The sequence below is a fragment of the Trichosurus vulpecula genome, chromosome 1, assembly GCF_011100635.1.
Source record: "Trichosurus vulpecula isolate mTriVul1 chromosome 1, mTriVul1.pri, whole genome shotgun sequence".
Classification (NCBI taxonomy): domain Eukaryota; kingdom Metazoa; phylum Chordata; class Mammalia; order Diprotodontia; family Phalangeridae; genus Trichosurus; species Trichosurus vulpecula.
Genome location: NC_050573.1, coordinates 87,128,692 through 87,150,814, shown reverse-complemented (window position 1 = coordinate 87,150,814; position 22,123 = coordinate 87,128,692). Strand labels below are relative to the sequence as shown.

Genomic DNA, 22,123 nt, shown 5'->3' with positions numbered 1-22,123 from the left:
TCTGGCTAGCAATGAGCCTGTAATGAGCTCCAGGTTCCCCCTCCTTCCCTATCAGGCTTCATCTGTGTCACTTCTTTCCCAGGAGCAGGAGAGAACCCACAGAGGCTCTTTCCCGGCTGTCATTAACTCCATTCCTCACCCAGGCTATATTTATCTGCAGCTCCCGGGCTCTTGCTCTCCCACTGCCTGCCCCCTCCTCCCAACCTTCTCTCCTTGGAGCCTGTCTCCTCCTCCCTGGCTCCTTTCTGTCTCTGCCTTCATCTCTGCCTGGCTCCCCCATTCTCTCTCTACCTCTTTGCGTTTCGTGTATCTCCTTGTTCTCCGTCTCCCCTTTCTGTGTCTCCGTCGCTCTTGGTCTCTTGCCCTGGACTCTTCTGCTTCTCTCTGTTTCTCTGTCTCTCTTCTGTCCTGTCTCTCATTAGCGCTTACATAGCGCCAGTGTTTTACAGTACTATGATTGTGTCTGAATCACAGGACCCTTGGGCTCGTGTCCATAGAAGTCATTTTGATCACCCTTTCCTCTGTGCCCCAGGAAGGAAGTACCCTAACTGTCCTGCCTTTGAACTTTCCAAGATTAGGATAAATAATAATACTTTTATAGAGAGCTTTAAGGTTTGTAAATTGCTTTAGTCACAACAACCCCACGAAATAGATGCTAGTATTATCCTTGTTTTACAGATGAGAAAACTGAGGTACAGAGGGGATAAGTGATTTTTTCAGGGTCACACAGCTACTAAGTATAGGAGAAAGAATTTGAACTCAGGTCTTCCTGACTCTTAAGTCCAGCATTCTAACCACCATACCACCTAGCAAGCCATAAGACAAGCTGTTTTTTGGAGGTCAGAGGGAGGCTAGTTTATTGAATGGAGGTAGTATTTCCTGAGCTGGGACTTCAAAGAGAGAAAGAATTTCAACAGCCAGAGTTGAAGGGCATCCCTTCCAAGCATATAGGGTAGCATGAACAAAAATTCAGAGGCAAGGGAAGACAGAATGAGAAAAGGGAAAGGTGAGTAGTACAGTGTAGCTAGGATACAGAGTAGGGTGAGCTGGAAAGGGGGACTGGCAGCTTTGAAATCTGAACTGAGGAGTTTGTATTTTAGTCTGTTGGCAGTGGAGAACCATTGAAGGTTTTTAGCCAGGGAGATATTGGATCACAGCTGTGAATTTATGTGATGACTCTGATAGAAGGAGCAAGGTGGACTAGAGGAGAAAAGACCACAGGCAGGGAGACCGTGTAGGAAGTAATATAATCCAGTTAAGAAGGGATAGGGACCTGACCTAGTGTAAGATGGTTTTGGAAATGAAGTGGAGGGGACTGACTGACAAGTGCTGTTATGTCTTTAAACTTGACAGGACTTCACTGAGTATATATGGAGGGGGTTAAAAGTAAAAAAAAAAATCCTGACATTTTAAGCCTGGATTGCTGGAAAGATCGTGGCACTATCAACAGAAATAAGGAAGTTGCGGGAGGAAGGGGCAGATATAGGGTGATGAGGATGAGATTCTGATATGCTGAGTTTGAGATACCAATCAGTCAGTCAGTAAACATTTATTAAGTGCCTACTGTTTGCTAGGTACTGTGCTAAGTTGCTGGGGATAAAAAAGAGGCAAGAAATAGTGCTGACCCTCAAGGAGCTTACAGTCTGATGGGGGAGACAGAAAGCAAACAGATGTGTACAAAACAATTACGTACAGGATAAAAAGAAAGTAATTAAAAGAGGGAAGACACTAGAATTAGAGGCATTGGGAAAGTCTTCCTATTGAAGACATCTGGGTGAAGATGTCCAACAGGCAATTGGATATAGGAGAACAGAGCTCAGGAGAGAGATTGGGGGTGTTTGTATATAGACTTGGAAGTTATCTCCATAGAGGTGGTCCTTTATGTAGGGATACTGCATCATGTGCTGGGGTTAAAGGAATGATTTGGATTAAAAAAGAGCTGCATTCGAATTCTGGCTCAGCTCTTTTCTACCTGTGTGACTTCCAGGAATAAGGAGGTTTTTGTTCCTCTCCATTCTGTCTTCTTCAGATATCCTCTGCAGTATAACGTTCAGTTGTGGGTACTAGAGTTTAGAGAATAGAACATCGATAATGTGGAAAGTATCCAGAGAAGGCCAACCAGGTGGTGAAGAATTGTGAGTCCAGCTCAGATGAGGACTGTTTGAGGGAACTTGGCATAGTTAGCCTGGAGGAAAGATTGAAATACAATAACTGTTGAAATATTTAGAAGAAAGTCTTGTGGGAGAGTGACTCTGCTCCTTCTGGTTGGCTAGAACTAGAGGCTAGAACCTGGATTGATGGGAAGAAGTAGCAAAGATGCCTATTTAGGCTTGCTGTCAATTTCAGCTGTCTGAAATTGGACTGGCTACCTAAGAAATGGCAGGCTTGCCCTTCGCGGCTTGGATGACCACTTGTTGGGTATATTGTGGTGGTGATCCTTTTTGAGTGTGAGATGGGCTAGCTGGCCTCCTCACCCTCCAATTCAGTGATTCAGCATCTTTGGACAAGCCCCAGAAGCCTTCTGGCTCCCAGGTTTTCATCTATAAAACGAATTGCTGGCTTAGTGACATTTAGGGTCCTTCTCAGTTCTAAATCTTATGATCCTAAGACAGCGTGGTTGAGACTGTCAAGGAAGGGCGTATAAGGGGAGCAGAGTACAGGGAAGAGGACCCAGAATGGCACCTTCAGGAACACCCACACTTAACAGTCTGGAGGAGGGAGATGGAGAAGTCACTGTTAGACAAGTAGGAGGATTAACAGAGAGAGCAACAGCATTGAAAAGGGAGCGAGAGAGTATCCAGAAGGAGGGGGTGGTCACCAATGACAAATGCTTCCAAAAGGTCAAGGCAGATGATGACTGAGAAAAAAATTGATTTGTTGATAAGGAGGCCATTGGTCTTCAAATCCCAACTCAGGATAGGATTGCTTGATAGATGGTTGACACTGGGCAAGTCACTTCTCTGTGCCTCAGTTTCCTCATCTGTAAAATTAGGGAGTTGAACTCAATGGCTTTTAAGATCCTTTCCGGCTCTACAGTGACCTTAGAAAAAGTAGTGTGAGTAGAGTGGCAGTGACATATCAAGGGGTGGAGGAGTAAATAGATTTAGTTAAGTACTGAATGGCATGGGTTAGACCAGATGACCTCTGAGATCTCTTCCAAGTCTGAGTGGGTGATGAGAAAGTAGAAACAGTTGAAAGAATGCCAGGCTTGAAGTCAGAGGTCTTGGGTTCAAATCCCATCTCTGCTATTTACTGCCTGTGTGACCTCGGGCAAATCACTTCCCCTCTCTGGGCCTTAGTTTCCTACATCTGTGAAATGATGCCATTAGAGAAGATCCTCTATGAGGTCCTTTTTAGCTCAAGATCTCATGGAGCTGGGCCGTCTTGAGTTGTCCTGATCCATATCTGGCCACTAGACCCAGGTGGCTCTGGAGGAGAGAGCAAGGCTGGTGACTTTGCACAGCCCTGCCTCACTTCAATCCTACTCACTTGCATGTCATAGCATCACCTCCCTGATGTCATGGTCCTCTTTGAGAAAGAAGGACAAACAGCAACAACAGATGTCAGGAAACAAGTGGCAAAGTTAAGACTCAAATTCAGATCTTCTGATGTTGCATGTAGGGCACGATTCATTTGTCATTCAAGTTCTGGAGGCTCTATTATTCCATGTGTCTTTAGGAACCCCCTTTTGGATGCCTAACCTAAATCTCTCTACCCTTTGCTGGGTTTGCCCATCCTCCCACACAGCCAGATCCCAGCATTGGGCCATGTGGGGTTTCTCCTTTTTCTTTTTTGATTTTCCAATTAAAAAATAAGGTTCCTTTGCAACCTGCACTGTTCTGGGTTCCTACCTCTCAGTCCCCTGATCCCTGCTTCTATCCCAAGTGCACATAGGAGGCCTCAGAAAAACTCAGCTCTAAGGGATCATATAATCAAAGAATCCTAGTTTTAGAGCTGGAAGTGGACCTTAAAGGCCATTGAGTCCATCCCCCTCCCCCTCCATTTATTAGATGCAGGCCCACCCAGAGGTTAAATGACAGCTCTCTTATTTGAACCCGACTCTCCATTTCCAAATTTAGTCCTATTTCCGCTATACCTAGGTAGTGCCTGTCTTCATGAAGTCTCCAGTCTGAGGTGAATATATGGTCAACAAACCAACTAACCAATCAGGAAACACTTATTATAGAGACTCTTAACTTCTCTTCCTTCATGGATCCCTTGGCAATCTGATGATGTCTAAAGATCCTTTCTCAGAATAATGTTTTTAAATGAACAAAGCAAAATATAGACTAAAAATGAAACCAATTATACTGAAACAGTTATCAAAATATATAATTACAAATGTCACAGATGCCGGGATAGGAACCCCTCACTTAGTAGGTGCCTCTTATATGCCAGGCACTGAGGATAGGAAGATGAAAATGAAACAGACCCTGGCCTCAAAGAGCTTCCATTTTAATAAAGCAAGCCAATGTGTCCATATATGTTTGTTTATACAAAATATACACAAAGGTTCTGACCTGGAGAAGATGATAAACAAGGTCCAGTCATTGAATATTATTTGACTCTGTCCCTAAGCACTGAGTGGACCCTAAGGCAGGGACTCCTGAGAGCTTAGTAGTTTAATTAGGGAGGAATTCCTTGGGGTAGATGTTTTACAAGAGGAGAGAATTCCGAAAGAGAAAAGAGGTGGGGGGTCAGGAGTGGGGGTGGGTGGAAGTGTGAACTAGAGCCTTCTAAAGGCCAGGCAGATGACATAGGGCTGTCAAGAAGCAAGTTGTGTGTGGGAGACAGAGGAGGCTGGGAGGAATGTCACTGCAGAGTGGCAGACTCCCTACAGGGCATCCATTTGAATCTCAAGCCTTGGTATATGGGTAATATGCCTGGGTATCTCAGAAGCTACTACTCTCATGTTGAGGACAGGTGTCTCTCTTCAGCTCTAGCCCACACTTTGGTGGAACCATGTGGACTCTGTGGGTAGGAGGCTTTGAACCCCTGACTTTAGAGTGTCAGAGAAGGGCTCAGAGAGCCTGCCCTGACATCACTCTAGCCCACGGTGATCTCTTGTTTCCTCTGAACTCTGGGCCACTTAAGAGTTAAGGGTAGAAAGATTTTGGTTAGGCATCAGAGAGGGGTTCCTAAAGACACGTGGCATGGTGCCTCCAGAACCTGGAACAGTTACTGGTACATAGTAGTGACTTATCAAACAGCAGAATCATGAATCTTTATAGAATTAGAAGCATAAGGGGCCTTGGGAGTCTAGTGCAACTCTTTATTTTAAAATATGAGTGTGGCAGTGTGGTGTAGTGGTTAGGGCATTGGACTGAAGACTCATAGAAGACCTAGGTTCAAATCCCAATTCAGATAACTTATCATGCGGGTTACCCTGGGCAGGTCATGTCTCAGTTTCCTCATTTATAAAATTAGAGAGCTGAACTCAGTGCCTTTTAAGGTCCCTTCCAGTTCTAAATACATGATTGTTTGCTATTTTGTATCTGTCTGTTTATCTATCTATATATCTATGTATCTATCCATCCATCCATCCATCTATCCATCCATCCATCCATCTCTCTACCTGTCTATCCATCCATCTATCTGTCTATCTATCTCTCAGACTCTCATCCATCTATCCATCCATGCAGCCATCCATCCATCATCCATCCATCTCTATCTCTGTCTCTTTCCATCCATTTATCTATGTATCTATTCATCTATCTATCTATCTATCTATCTGACTGTCTGTCTGTCTACCTATCTATTCATCCATCTATCCACCCATCTATTCATGTATCCATCCATTTTTCTATCATCTATCTATCCATCTATCTATCTCCCATCCATCCATCCATCTTATGCAGCTATCTATCTATCTTTCTATCTCTCATCCATCTATCTATCTATCTATCTATCTATCTATCTATCTATCTACCTATCTATCCATCTATCCATATATCTATCTATCCACCCATCTATTCATCTATCCATCCATTTATCTATCATCTGTCTATCCATCTATTCATCTGTCTGTCTATCTATTTATTTATCTCTCTATCCATCCACCTATCTATCTACCTATCTCATCCATCCATCCGTCTATGCATCTATCTATCCATCCAGCCATCTATCCATCTATCTGTCTTTCTATCTATCTCTCATTCATCCATCCATCCATCCATCCATCCATCCATCCATCCATCCATCCATGCATCTATCTATCCATCCATCCATCCATCCATCCATCTATCTATCTATCTACTTATCTACCCATCTACCTATCTGTCCACCCATCTATTCATCTATCCATCCATTTATCTATCTATCATCCATCCATCCATCCATTCATCCATCCATCCATGTCTCTATCCATCTACCTAACTATCTACCTATCGATCATCCATCCATCCATCCATCCATCCATGCAGCTATCTTTCTATCTCTCATCATCCATCCATCCATCCATCCATCCATCCATCCATCCCTCCATCCATCTCTCTATCTATCTAGCTCTCTGTCTATCTACCTATCTATTCATCTATCCATCTATCCACCCATCTATCCATCTATCCACCTATCTATTCATCTATCCATCCATTTATCTATCATCTATCTATCCATCCATCCATCTCTCTATCATCCATCCATCCATCCATCCATCCATCTATCCATCTATCTATCCATCTATTTCTCTATCTATCTCTCATCCATCCATCTATCTATCCATCCATCAGACTTAAGTCAGGAAGACCTGGGTTCAAATCCAGCCTCAGGCTTTTACTAGCTGTGTGAACATGAGCAAGTCATTTAACCTTTGACCACCTCAGTTTCTCCAACTATAAAAATAAGATAATAACAGCACCCCCCTCCCAGGATTGTGGTCAGGATCCAATGAGATGATATTTGTGAAGAGATTAGCATGGTGCCTGGCACATAGCAGGCTCTCTACAAATGTTTATTCCTTTCCCCCTTTGTATCTCCAGGGCACATAGTAAGTGCTTAATAAATACTTGATGACTGATTGACTGATTCTGTAAACTGAGGCCCAGAGAGGTTAAGGGACCTGCCTGAAGTCACAAAGTTAGGAAATAGCCATTGTCCCACTTCTGTAGTGCTCTAAGACTCACAAAGTGCTTCCGGGAAGCAGGTTGTTCATCATGGGGCACCCGCCTTTGGCCCCGGCTATTCTGGGATGCTCTTCAAAGTGGTGGTGATGACCCAACATTGCTGGGATCTTTCCTTAGGGCAGCCTGAGGAACCACTCTCAGGTTGCCTAGTTAGCATACCAGGACCTGAGCCCTCACCCTCTTACACTAGTCAGGGATATCCCTCCACCCCTCCATCATGGGACTGATTCAGCATCAAGCCCTGGCCATGCCTGACCCCCTAGATCTACGTTTTGGGGAAAGATGGAGTCACCCACACCCCATCTGGCTTCTTGCATGAGCCTCCGCTCTTCACCTCCCCCAATACCCAAGTGCCACTTTTCACCCAAGGGCACCACTTGTTGGCATCCCTTCCCGTAGCTGTTTCTGAGTGTGCATGTGTGCTGAATAAACCTACTTACCCAAACCGCTTCCTTTTTCCATGGTTATCCTTGCTTCCAAACTCCTCCTGGGCTTCCCATGATGTGACAAGTGGCTCCCCTCCCCCCAGCCTCCAAATCAAAGCCAATAAGGGCTGGGGCATGCGTGGATTGTTATCTCTATTTTACTGGTGAAGAAAATGAGACATTGAGGTTTAAGTATGGAGGACCTAGATTTGAATCCTGTCTCGATGTGACTTTGATCAAACAAGCAACCACAACTTCAGTGGGCTTTAGGTTCAAACACCCAACACACACACACACACACACACACACACACACACACACACACGTATTTGGGTTAGGTAATCTCTAATGTCCATTAAAACTCTAAATCCTATGATCATTGGCCACCATCTGACATATCCATGCCTCTCTTCCCCTCCCCTGCCAGTTAATAAATGTAAGAGGTTTGTCTTATGGAATCATAGTGGCTAGCATTTATATGCCCCTTTAAGGTTTGCAAAGCACTTTACAAATATTATTTTATTTAATTTTCATTACGACTCTTGGAGATAGGTGCTAATGTTAACTTCATTTTATAGATAAGGAAACAGAGGCAAAAACAGAGGCAGCAAAAATATAGATGAGGAAATAGAGGTCAAGTGACTTGCCCAGGGTCACACAGCTAGTAAATGTCTGAGGCCCGAGTTGAACTCAGGAAGATGAGTCTTCCTAACTCCAAGCCCAACACTCTATGCACTATGACGCCACCTAGCTGCCTATGGGTGGAATATACAGAGAGGACAATTTAAGCTTGATTTCAGGAAAATGACCTAACCATTAGAACCACTCAGAAATGGAATGAGCTCCCTCAGAAAGCAGTGGTTCAAGCTGAGCCTGAATGATGGCTTGTTGCCTAGGGAGAGTTGAATATGCTTTTTGGAATGTAAGCCAGGCTCACTGGTCTCCAGGGTCCTTTCCGATGATAAAATTCTGTGATTCTGTGAAACCTGGATCTTCCTACTCTCAGCTCAGTACCATTCCCACCCTGACCACATTGCCTCCCAAAGCTAGACCAAGAAGGGACTGTTGTTCCATTCTCACTTCCCTATTCTTCTCACCTGGATTAGGGTGACAGTCTCCTTATTGGTCTCCTTGACTCCAGCCTCTGACCTCCTCTGATCTCTCTGCCTCCAGCCTCCCCTCACCCTCTTTGCCTTTCTAATCCCTTCTCCACGAAGTTGTCCAAATGATCTTCCTAAGCCACATCGGAGGTGTGGCAATAGGACATCCTTGCTCACAAGCCTTCGCTGGCTCCCTAGGGCCTCCGAGATAAAATGCAGACTCCTCTACCTGGCACTTAAGGGTTAAATGAAATAATTGCTGGTCCCAAAGGCCTTGTGTTCTGTTGGAAAAGAAAACATAGGAATATAGAAGTAAATACCGAATAAATACGAAATATGGGATGTTCCAAAAGTTCCAAAAAGTCTCTCTCTCTCTCTCTTTCTCCCTCTCTCTCTCTCTCTCTCTCTCTCTCTCTCTCTCTCTCTCTCTCTCTATGTATATATATATATATATATATATATATATATATATATATATATAATATATATATAATATATATATGTATATATACATATATATCATCTATCTAGCTATAGCTAGTAAAGCTTAAAACAAGGGCAGCTAGGTGGCACAGTGGATAGAATGCGGGGCCTGGAGTTAGGAGGACCTAAGTTCAAATGTGGCCTCAGATACTAGCTGTGTGACCCTGGGCAAGTCATTTAACCCTGCTTGCCAAAGTTTCATCATCTGTAAAATGAACTGAAGAAAATGGCAAACTGCTCCAATATCTTTGCCAAGAAAACCCTAAACAGAATCATGGAGAGTTGGACTTAACTGAAACAACTCAAGAACAACACTGAAAATTGCATTAAGACTTCAGAACACTCTGTACAGACCAGGCAGTTAAGTATAAGATAGTTAAATCAAGTTGGTTGGGAGGGAGGGGGCCAGGGGATGGTGGCACTAGCAGTTTAGGAGATCAGGAAAAGCTTTATGTACTCGGTAGTTCTCAGATGGAAGTCTGGAGGTTGCTGGGGGTCACTAAGACCCTTTCAGGAAACCATGTGCTCAAACTATTTTCCTAATAATGCTAAGAGGTGTCAAGCCCTCAGCTTTCTGGCCACATGGAAACCACAACATGCCCTACTGCAATCTAAACCAGAATAAAATGTAATTGGGAAATATTTAACAAAATAAATAAAATTATAATAAACCATAGGCAATATTATATTTTAGCACTAAGTCAATATGTGGTCCTCAAGGATCCTTATATACAGATTAGTGGCCCCCATTTCATTTCAAATACAGTAAATATTGATAGATATAAAGCACATAAACCAAAGCTCTCTGGAGGGTCCTTAATGATTTTAGAGAAGATAGGAAAGTCCTGAGATGAAAAGTTTGAAGACTACGGATGTGCAAGATGGTACCTGAGATGAGATGTGGAGGAAGTGTAGGATTCTCTGAAGTGGAAGTGAGGAGAGACAGAAAGGGGAACTAGCCAGTGCAAAGGCTTGGAAATGGGAGATTCAGTGCCAGGTGTGAGCTATAGAGAGGCCAGTTTGAATCCTCTTGGTAGAACATAGGTTCTTTGAGGGCAGGAATTCCTTTTGTTGGTTTGTTTGTTTTAAATCTGCCATGCTTAGCAAAATGTTTTGAAAATATTGAATACTTAAGAAATTCTCAATTGAATTTGATAGAGGAAGAGTGCCTGGCATAAAGTAAGTGCTTAATAAATGTTTATGGACTGATTGACCAAGACCTAGGTAGGGAAAAGGGATTTACCCAAGGACTTAGAATTCCCAGTGTTGGGTTCCTTAGAAAACATGGTGATGATCCTTCCTATCTGCCAGGCGACTCCATGCTGAACTCTCTTCTCTCGTTGAGGTTTCCTGTGGGTAAGTCTTGAGGGGCCATCGTTTGAGGGTGAGATGATCCCCAGACCGTGAGTCAGGAGGCTTGTTTTCTTATCGTGGTTCCATGAATACTCGCTTTGTGACAATGACCAAGTTAGTGTGTTGTGTAGGGAAAATGGGGCTGAATTTGAGGCAGCGGACCGTGGTGCAGATCCGACCTCTTGTGTCTGGTAGCCGTGTCGCCCGAGGCTCAGTTTCCTCGTCTGCATGATGGAGATATGAATAAGTGGGCCACCCAGACAACTGTGGCTGATGTTGTTGCTTTCTGATGAGGAAAGGGTTTCATAACTCTTAAATCACCATGGAAATGGGAGATGGTAATATTAATCTTTCCCTCCCTCCCTCCCCATACTCTCTCCACTGAATTTCCCCCAGGGCAGTGGCTATGTTTCCTCCCCGAGGAACCCTGCTCAGCCAGGCATGCCGGGTCCCGGGTTCACTTGGAAATCCCTGTTTCTCCATCAGCCTCAGCCGCGTGACAGGTCTTTAGCATATATGTCACCCTTGGGACAAGTACATCATGATCTCTCTTTTAATGGTGTTACGCACCATCTCCCTCCTGCTAGCTCTGGGAGGGGCCAGAGGGAGCCATCCTCTCTAGGCTGGGACTAATGGCTGTTGGGTCTTCTGGTAGAGAAAGGAGAGGCAGCTCCTTTTCACCCGGCAAGTCTCTCAAACTCTGTGGACCTCAGTTTCCTCATCTACAAAATGATGTTGTTTGTCCTTCCTTTTCAAAGAAGGCCAGTGACATCACGGGTGACTCGTGAGTGAATTAAGTGACGCAGAGTTGCACAAAGTCATTAGCCTCCCTTTCTCTTTGTGAGTCATCCAAGTCCAATGGCGGGATAAAAGTCCAGATGGCTGGTGATGACTTGGGATGCAGTGGATGACCTTGGTGTCTTCGACGCCTGACCCAGCTCTAAGCACTCCACAGAGCCTGCTTCAGCCACCTTCATAGCCTTTGGAGCAATTGTCCTCACCTGCCCATTCCGCCTTGGGGAGTCTTCATATGCATGGGGTATACATCCCTCTGATACGGGATACAAAATGAGAGAGAGCGGGCCTTTGAGTTGGAAATGTGAGTCAGTGGAAAGAGCACTGAATCTGGGGTCAGTTTGAATCTTTCCTCAGATACTTTAGTTATGTGACACTGCAGGTGGCGGGGGGTCCCTTAGAGCTTATCAGTCCCAGTTTCCTCATCTGTAAAATGGGGATAACCATAATACCTATTTCTCAGGGTCCTTGGTAGGTTCCAATAGAAGAACATCTGTAAAGTGCTTTGCAAAGCTTAATGCTCTACATAAATGCTAATTATTATTATTAGAACTGCAACTAGGGATAGGCAAGGCAGAGAGCCGCCTAGAGCCCAATAGGCAAGGGGTCAAAAAGAGAGATTATTTTTAATTCCTTTTTTTTTTAAAACAGTCACATATTTTCATTTTATTTATTTTTTGGTGTTTTACTGAGAGGCAGTCAGGGTTAAGTGACTTGCCCAGGGTCACACAGTTAATAAGTGTCAAGTGCTTGAGGCTAGATTTGAACTCAGATCCTCCTGACTCCAGGGCCAGTGCTCCATCTACTGCATTTATTAATTATTAATCAATAAATTCCCCCAATAAACTTGCCCCATGATCACCTGTTTTTAATGCTACATGAATCCCCTTCTCCATGGCCCAAGGGGTTTGTTTCATAGAAGCACAGCATCTCTACACTGGAAAGGCCCTTATAGGCCATCTCATCTAACTTGTACCTGAGCAGGAACCTCTGCCTCATCTTTTCAGATAAGTGGCCCTTCAAGGCCTTCTCCTTGAAGACCTTTAGCGACAGAAACTCATTGCTTCATGAGGCAGTTCATGGCACTTTGCTGATGGCTAGGAAGGCTTTCCTGCCAGAGGGAGGTGGGGACAGTGGTGAGACAACATAAGGGATGATAGTATCTGGACCCCTGATGTCATTACTTTAGGAAACTTCCAGTGAGAAAACTCCCTGTATCAATACAAATTAGCATCTAAACTGTAAGTTAAAGGATTTCCCCGAGCATTGAGAGGTTAAGTGACTTGACCAGGGTCACTTAACTAGTAAGTGTATCAGGCAGAGATTCGCCACATCCGCTATGGGTCAGGGGCATGATTAAAATCCAGGTCTTCTTAGAGACAGCTAGAGACAGTGCTCTTTGCACTGACCCTGGAGTCAGGAAGACCTGCATTCCAATGGGACCTCAGTTTTCTCATCTGTGAAATGGAGAAAGAACAGTAACAGCCTCTACTTCCCAGGCTTGTGAGGCTCAGATGAGATAATGATTGCAAAGAGCTTAGCACATAAGAGTCTTTATAATCGTGATCAATGCTTGTTGCCTTCACTCTTCTGATTAATTTCTAGGTCAGGCTCTCTGTTGATGATCTGCCCATGCGGCGTCTCAGCTCCTTGTATGGAACTGAAATTTGTCTTCCTATAACTTTTCCTCATTACTCTTTGTTCTGTCCTCTAGGTTCAAGAAGAAGAAGAAAAAAAAGGAATTCTTTGGCCCTGTGCCTCTCTGTGGCCCATCTTGTAGGCTGTTAATAGCAACAGCTAGCAGTTTACAATTTGCAAAGAGCTTTTTAAATATGATCTCATTTTTCTCCTCACAACAACCCTGGGAGGCAAGTAGGTGCTCTAATTAGCTCCATTTTACAGATGAAGAAACTGAGGCTGAACAAAATTAAGTGAGTCACCCAGGGTCACTGGGCTAATAGGTGTGTGAGGCAGGATTTGAACTCAGTTCTTCCTGATGCCATGCCCATCAAGCTCCCTATAATCTAAGAGAATAGATTTAGAGATAGAAGGAACTTTGAAAGTTATCTAATCCAACCTCCTTATTTAAAAAAAAAAATTTTTTTACAGTAAAGGTTAAGTGACTTGCCTGAGATCGTGCCAATATCAAATGGCAGAGATGGGATTTGAACTTGGGTCCTCAGACTCCAAATTCTGTTCTTCTTTTCTTTGTATTGTCATGGGAGAACTGTCCCCTCTCTGAGTATATTTACCACCACACATGACTCATAGAGGTAAAAACCTAGGTTTTATTAGGATGCATAGGTTCGGGCCTCAGAGAGAACCTGAACTATGAGGATTCTGACAAGGTCCCCTATAGACAAAAAGTAGGTCAGAGTGACAGAGAAGCCATTCTACATCTTATAATCTGGTACTTTCCTCTTGGGCCATAAAAGTTAAAAACAAGATAGATCCTTAAGTGTCATAGAAGCCGAACAAACTTGATTAAATAGAATCATAACCTCATATGTCCCCTAACGAAACAAACTTCATCAAACTTTATAGGTAACCTGAATCAGGTTACAGATTAAATTAATTTAGAGGGTTCACAAATAGGTTGATTGAAGAGGTTTACAGCTCCCCAAGGACTCAAGGACAGTTGAGATTCTTCCTTTGGCTTCTTATCTAATATATGTTTAAGGCTCTAATTTTCACAGCCCGTCGGAAACAGGATTTGATCTTGTCGATGAGTCATTTTCTAGTCATGTCTGACTCTTCATGACCCCATTTAGGGTTTTCTTGACAAAGGTGCTGGAGTGGTTTACCATTTTTTTCTCCATCTCATTTTACAGATGAGGAAACTGAGGCAAACAGGGTGAAGTGACATGCCCAGGGTCACACAGCTAGTAAGTGTTTGAGGCTGGATTTGAACTCAGTTCTTCCTGACTTGAAGCCGGACACTTTATCCACTGTGCCACCTAACTGATCTCATAAGGTTCATATTAACCAAAACTTGCAGGAGGAATAGTCCCGAGTCCCAAACAACAGAAGGAAATTTAAAAGCCCCATAACAGTATCCTGGCGACTTTCCTTGCCCTCCTCCCTCGGCCCTCCCACCACCAGCCTCATACGGTCTCCGGCTTTGCCTAGCACTTTGGACTCCTGACATTTTGTGATGTTGACTCATATGTGTCATATTGAAGACTTAAGAGCTCCTCCAGGACCGAAACTCCAAGATGTTTAGTATGTGACTCGTCCCTGCTGGGGTGATTATCATTATAAACCATTGTTGAATGGCATTTAGGAAGGACACTGATAAACTAGGGAGCATCCAGGGGAAGGAGGCTGACGGTGAAGGGTCATTTTAGGACTGGGGTCCGTGGAAGGAACTGGAGTGGGGAAGATGAAGAATTGACATCTATCTAGGTCTTAAACTTGGTGTTATCTCATTTGATCTTCAGAAAACACCTGGTGAGGTAAATGGTGTTTTCATTCTCATCTTATAAGTGAGGAAACCGAGGTCAGGTGAAATAATCTTTAGCAGGGTCACATAATAAATGTCTCAGGCAGGATTTAAACTTAGGTCTTATAGACTCTGGGTGCCTGGCTCTAGCCACTGCACCACCCCACTGCCTCAGCCTGAGGAAGAGACTTAAAGGCTCCCAGAGCTGGCTATTAGGCAGTATTTGCATTTATAAGGGTGATAAATTGAAGAGGGATTTAAACTGGTTCTCTTTGGCCCCAGGGAGTGGGGAGGGGGCGGGGGAAGACGGGAGGACTTGGAACAATGGGTAGAAGCTGCAGAGGCTGATAATGTAGGCTTAACACTAGGAAAACATCCTAAAAATGAGAATTGTCCAAAAAATGAAATGGGCTTCTTCCAGAGGTTTGCTTGGTTCCCTTCCCACATTCCACCCCCAGACATCTGCAAGTAAAGTCTGGGTAACTATTTGTTGGGCATATTACAGATGTTTCAGGGATAGGTCAGTTGAGATAATGATTTCTCTCCATCCTAATATTCTTTGTTTGCTGGGCATTCAAAGCCCATCCAACCCCCTCCTCCCCCCACACACTTTCTAGTCTTCTTATACCTTACCCTTCCCTACCCCTTTCTCTTTCTCCTACCCCCACATACTCTTTGATCTTTGCAGAAGACCTTCCCTCTCCAGAGTTCAGACATATTTTCTGTCTCAGCACTCCATGCCTGGAATACTCTCCCTCTCCATCTCTTCCTCCTGGCTTCCTTCAAGACCCAGCTAAAATCAAATCTGTGGAAAGCTTTTCTATTGTTTGCGTTTTGTCTTCCCCATTAGATTGAAAGCTCCCTGAGGGCATGGACTGCTTTTTATTCCTTTGTGTTCCCAGAGCTTGGCACAGTGACTGGTATATAGCAGGGACTTAAATGTTTATTGATTTAGGCCAGAGGGCTTCAAAGGACAGGAAAGGACAGAAATAAGAAGAGGAAGCCGAGCTTTCCAGAGCTCCTCCAGAAGGCCAGAGACAGACTCCCCTGATTTCCCAATGTGACAGGTGTCTGGCTGGCACTGGCTTTGGAACTTAGAAGATCTGGGCTGGAATCCCAGCTCTGCTCCGGCACTTGTGGGACATTGGACAAATCACTTCCATTCTTTAGGCCTCGGTTTCTTTATCAATATAATGAAAGGATGGACCAGATGCTCTCCTCCAAGGTTCTTTCCAGTTCTAAATCTTAGGCTCCTACTCATACTCTTTGTCTTCATTATCAAGGCTGTGCTAAGAATTTTGACTTTCCTTGCATCTTGATTTATTCGTCCACAGCACCCCCTGCTGGACAATGCCTAGAACCTTAGACCATCAGAACTGAAAGATCTTACATCTTACCTAGCTATAGGAATGTATAGATTTACAGCTGGATTGGTCTCTCTTCTGGTCCTGCTGTGTGACCTTGGGCAAACCTCTTCTCTCTGAGCCGTGGGCTCTGCAGTAGTGGGAAATTAGGGGAAGAAGATGGTAGCTGGGCTAGATGTACTCCAGAAGGAGGGAGGTGATAATGCCCTTGTCATCTGCTCTTGGTCAGACTCCATCTGGACTATTGCATTCATTTCTGAGCAGCATGTTTTCTGAAGGACACTGAGAAATTGGAGTGACCTGAGAAGGGCAGCCAGATTGGGGAGGAGCCTGGAGACCATGGAATACACCTACTTACTAGGGATTAGAGCTGTTGGGCCCCTGAGAAGAGAAAATTTAGCTGGGGGAAATGGGTGGGTCTCTAATGGTAGTAGTCTTCAGGTATTCAAAGGCCTATTTTAGAATACAGGGATTAGAGTTGTTCTGATTGACCCCCCAGAGGGCAGAAATCAGCCAATAAACATTTATTAAGCACCTATTACAAGTTAGACACGGTGTGCTAAGACAGCCCCTGCTTTTAAGGAGCTGACAATCTAATGGAGGAGACAACATGCAAATAACTACATACAAAAAAGCAACATAAAATAAATAAGAAATCAACAGAAGGAAGGCACTGAAACTAAGAGAATTAGAAACAATGAGAGCAAGCTTCAGAGAGGTAGATTTAGGCTTGTTATAAGGAACACTTCCAAACATCCAAAAGGCAGTGGTGGTCCTCTGTCTGGAGGCAGTGAGATCTTTATCCCTAGGAGTCTTTAATTAGAAGCTGGAGACCACATTTCAAGGTTATAATGCACATTCCTGTTCAGGTGTGGCCATTTGAGGTCCTTTCTAATTGAGATTCTCTCCTTTTTTTTTTTTCTTTTGCTCTGACATTCTGTTATTGTAAAAATGGAGGGAATATAGATGAAAGTACTTTGTAGTCATAAAAGTCTAATTACATGTAAATTGTTATCATCATTATAATAAGGCCCTCTTCACCTCTCCTTTTCCTCCCATCTCCCTCTCTACATTTGTACCTAAGGAGGGAGAGGGAGGGTGAAAGCTGGAGGCTCAATGTTCAGTGACCTGATCTAAACCTGTATAAGGTAGGCAATGGTGGAGGTGAATGGGCAGACTGGGAGATGGATGGGATGACCTTTGATCTCCTAGCCTGGAGGCAAATGGGAAGAGGAATTTTCAGCCAGTGATCTCTGACACTGGCTAGAAGCTCAGGGTGGAAACAAAGGCTCCTTTGTGGAATATCAGCCTGAGGAAGTACCCCTCTACTCATACTCAGACTGCATACTCACTGCATACCCAAACCATATGTACAACCTACACATGACTTATGGGTCATAGTTCACTTACTACGAACACAGCATTTATGTAATCATATACTACATATATAACCCATGGCTCAGAACACACCAGAGCATTTGTCAAACTACAAATTTATTAAATGTAGCATGCCAGAGCTAGAAGGACCTTAAAGTGCAGGACATAGAATTTTAGAGGGAATGAATAAGCATTTATGAAGCACTACTGTGGTCCAAGTGCTCCACAGATATTATTTCATTGGACCCCATAACAACTAACTATTATGATCTCCATTTTGTAGTTGAGGAAATTGAGGCAGACAGAAGTTAAGTGACTCGTCCAGGGTCATATAGCTAATAAGTATCTGAGGCTGGATTTGAACTCAGGGCATACTGACTCCAGGCCCAGTGCACTGACCACTGTACTACCTCGCTGCCTGAGTTGGAAAAGTCCTTAGAATAATGCTAATAGTTAACATTTATACAGCATGTTTAAGTTTAGAAAGTCTTTTAATTTTGTCATTGTAATTTCCGTAGTCTCTGTTGAACAGATCAAGTAACAAACTCAGAATGATGCGATCAGCTCTTGGCCATGCAGGTAAGGACTCCCACACCGAGTAGGAGGCTGGCCTGGGCCTGGTTGTTCAAAGGTCCACAAATAAATAAACTTGCAGAGACACAGTCACATTCAGGTAAAAGGACACACTTATAGAGACCTTCAGAAGTGGGATTCAAACCCTGTCCAAACACCAATTCTAGCACCACATCCACCATACTACACTGTCTTTTAACAGAGCTAGGAAGGCCTTCAAACAGTGAGCATCAGAGCTAAGAAGAGACCTCAGAACAGCGAATGTCAGAGCTGGAAGGGACATTAGAACAGCAGATGTCAGAGCTGGAAGGGTCATTAGAACAGTAGATGTCAGAGCTGGGAGGGACCTTAGAATATAGAATGTCAGAGGTGGGAAAAAAAACCTTAGAATATAGAATGTTAAAACTGGAAGACATCCACGTTTCATTGAATGTGACTCCTTCATTTTACAGATGAGGAGAAAAATGCATAAAGAGGGCAAGAAGCATCCTCAAAGTCACACAGTAATTTAATGGCAAAGCTGGGCCTGGAACTTCACTTGTCTGTTCTTGAGGCTTCGTTTGCATTTCCAGTGCTTAGGCCATGGCCCGACACATAGTAGGCACTTGTAAATGGAGTGCATCATGACCCCTATTCCATGGCCCATTCCACCATTTTACCCTCTCAGCCCTCTAGTCACATACAGGCCAGCTTCTCCTGTCACCGTGCAGATACACACACAATGTACACACCTAGCACATATACCAGAAAGCCCTTAGAAAAATGTACACATAGATGGGACGCAGAAATGAGCAGACCCAGACACAGTTATGGACACACACACACACACACACACACACACACACACACACTGCACATACACACACGTACACTCACATGCACACACACACACACACACACACACACACACACACACACACTGCACACATTGGCTCAAGTACACACACAGCCACAAAAAGAGAGACAGACGGAGACCAGCCCTTAGAGTGACAGACACAGAGAGACACACACAGAGTTACAGTACAGGGCCCAATCACACTGACAGACAAACTCCCAGAAATGCGGACACTCCTAGAGAGTCACAGATGCAGCTACAGGTTTAGGCATAGACGCACAGAACTATCCCATACAACAGGAACTGAGTCGGGTCTGGACCGGGGCTGGGAGATGTCAGAAGTGAGGGAGGCACATAGGTTCCTGTAGATGGTACGAGGCAGGGACAGCAAGAGTGGCCTTCCTGGCGCATGGTCCATGCCAGCTGGACAGGCCTTCAGGCACGACGGGGCCTCGCTTTGCTCCAGATGGAGATGCCAGACCCTGCTCTGCCCCCATCTCAGATTCAGGAGCAGCCAGGGAGGTCATGCTGGATGGTTTCAGGGGAGGGGGTGTGTGAGATAGTGCTCTTCACCACGGTTGGTCATCTTGTTTGAGAGCTCATGCACACACGTGCTCACACACACGCACACGCACATGCCCACAGGTACACATGCAGGTAGGTGTCTATCTAGGTGATAATCCTTCTCTTAGTTATGGGAATTGACAAACTATTTCCACTTCTCATATGATCCTCATAACAACCTGAAGATAAAGGTGGGCAGGGGGTTGTTCTGTCTGTTTTAAATAGAGGATGAAACCAAGATCCAAGGAAGGGAAGTATAAGGCCATCCCTTAGGCCAAAGAATGCTTCCTTCCCAGTCGAGCTCCAGGCCTCTCCCAGGGGGTCAGTGTGATGTACAGGAGAGATCACTAGATCTGTACTCAGAAGACCTGGGTTCTAGTCCTGACTCAGACACCTCCTAATTGTGTTAATTTGGTCAATTCATTTAACCTCCCCGACCTTTGTTTCCCCTGCTACCAAAGGAACTAGATGACCTCTGAGGTCCCTCCAAGCTGCCAGTTGGGTCTGTGATTCTAGGTCTCTCATCCCCCAACAGATTCCCACCTCTTTCCTTTGTAGGTAATGGCACTGTTTATGCTGGCCTCTGGGACCCTACATTCCTTAGCTCTCCTTGACCAGAGGAAGGTCTAGAACCTTCTGCTTTGAATCCTCAACTGGGGGATCCCATGCTGGGGCTTAAAGGGAGGGCGGAATATTATCTAGAAAAGACCTTATAAAGCTCTGATGGTCAAGGTCCCTTGGGGGAAGATATGGTCCCACCTTTAACCTTGGATCTTAACCATTCTGGGATTCACCAAAGCAGATTGTCAGTTCTCTCTTGGAGAAAAGAAGACTTATGGGAGATGTGATGGCTCTTGTCAAATATCTGAAGAGCTCTCTTGTTGGGCAAAGTAAAGCTTCTTCTGCTTGGCTCTAAAGAAAAGACCTACGATCTAAGGAGAGGGGGATGTGAGTCACAGATGAACAGAGCAGGGCTCCATAAAAGGAAGAACTTCCTAATAATAAGAACTGTACCCTAAAGGGATGCTTTTGTAGATAGTGAGCTTGCTGTCATTGGAGGTATTCAAGCATAACTTTGTTAAGAAGGCTGAGGAAGGGATTCCTATCCTGGGTGAAAGGTTGAATTAGGTGACCTTTGAAGTCTGTCTTTTAACTCTTTCCGATTCTGCATTAGGGATGATCCCCTAACTCCTTTCCATCCTTCCCTCCTTATCCTAGTCCAATCCAATTGGGGGAGAGAAGGCAAATGGAACAAATAATACATCTCTAAGGATACTGAGAAGCTAAACCTCTTCCCTTTGTCAGGATGACCCTGTGGCCCTAGGATGGTAAATAATCAGGAATGTGCTAAAGAGACATGAAAGCTGAATGAATGAATTAATGAAAAGTGTTTTTATTAAAACAGGTACTGTGCTAAGTTCTGGAAACACAAATACAAATATGAAATGTTGCCTGCCCTTAAGGTGGTCCTACAAGGGAGCAGTGACCAGGGAATGGAATTTTGGTATTGGGAGTCCCAACCAAGGACAGTTAGTTGATCCATAGAGCAACTGATTGACACTCCACAGTAACTGATTGCTGGGCCTAGAGCAAAAGGGGAGGGGGAGAGGGGTGGAGAGGGGGAGAAAGAGGAGGAAAAGAAGAGGGAGAGGGAGAGGGGGAGAGAGAGAGAGAGAGAGAGAGAGAGAGAGAGAGAGAGAGAGAGAGAGAGAGAGAGTGTGTGTGTGTGTGTGTATGTGTGTGTGTGTTGGAGAGAGGGGAATGCATGTGGAGGAAGTACAGATGGCAAGATAATTCCTGGTGGTTGTCTGAATGGGATGAAGTGCTTTCTGCCCTGGGGCCAGCTAGGTATAAGCATCTACAGAAGGTGAGTTTGCCCTCAGTTACCCACCAATCAGAATAGCTCAGTCCCAAGGCAGAAGTTCCAAAGCTGAATGAATCAACTGCCCCCAGGAATGGGGGACATGGATTCTGGAGACGTGGTGGGGAGGATGCTGGATCTCTGGTTTGGGAAGCAAGACTAGTACTCCTTGACCAAGCTGAGAATAACAATGTAGTGAGAGACATATGAACAAGAAGTAGAGACCACCAGTAGATAGACAGATCTCTGAATAAAAGAAGGCTTTGAAACTCTGACGTCCTGTGTTCTTGCACCCTTTTAAACTCAGCATTCAATATTGTAACCCTGAGGTCTTTCCAGCTCTGATGTTCATATCCCAGCTTCCTTTCTAACCCTTAACATCCAACGTTCTGTCTCTAAGGTCCCTTGTAGCTCTCACACCCTGTTTCGTGGTCCCTTCTAGCTACATTATCCAATGTTCTTTATTCTAGGGTCTCTTCCAGTCCTGACATTCTACTTTCAATGTTATAATTTCCCTCCGAGCCCTGACATTCCATATTTTATGTTCTGAGCTACCTCCCAGTTCTGACATTCTAGAATTTTTATGTTTACATAAGGGCTTAAGATAACATTTCCCTTAACTAATTTGGCAGTGGAATACTTTAGGGCTTGAAATATGTTTATGAAAATCATAAATGCTTGTCCATGGGTACTTGGAAGCCTAAAACACCCCCAGGATAAAGTGTCTGGATGTGTGTGGGGAGGGAGTTTAGGAAAATTTGGATCCAAACAGAGGAAATTAAGCCTATTTTCTCCCTGGAATATTGCCGTAGGTAATAAGTATTTAGGAT

The 22,123-nt window shown here is 44.3% G+C and overlaps 1 protein-coding gene across 1 annotated transcript in view; it reads left to right on the top strand.

The window, feature by feature from the left end:
• ADGRB1 (adhesion G protein-coupled receptor B1) overlaps window positions 1-22,123 on the top strand; it is a 220,641-nt gene that overhangs the window by 18,294 nt on the left and 180,224 nt on the right. The window lies entirely within an intron of this gene.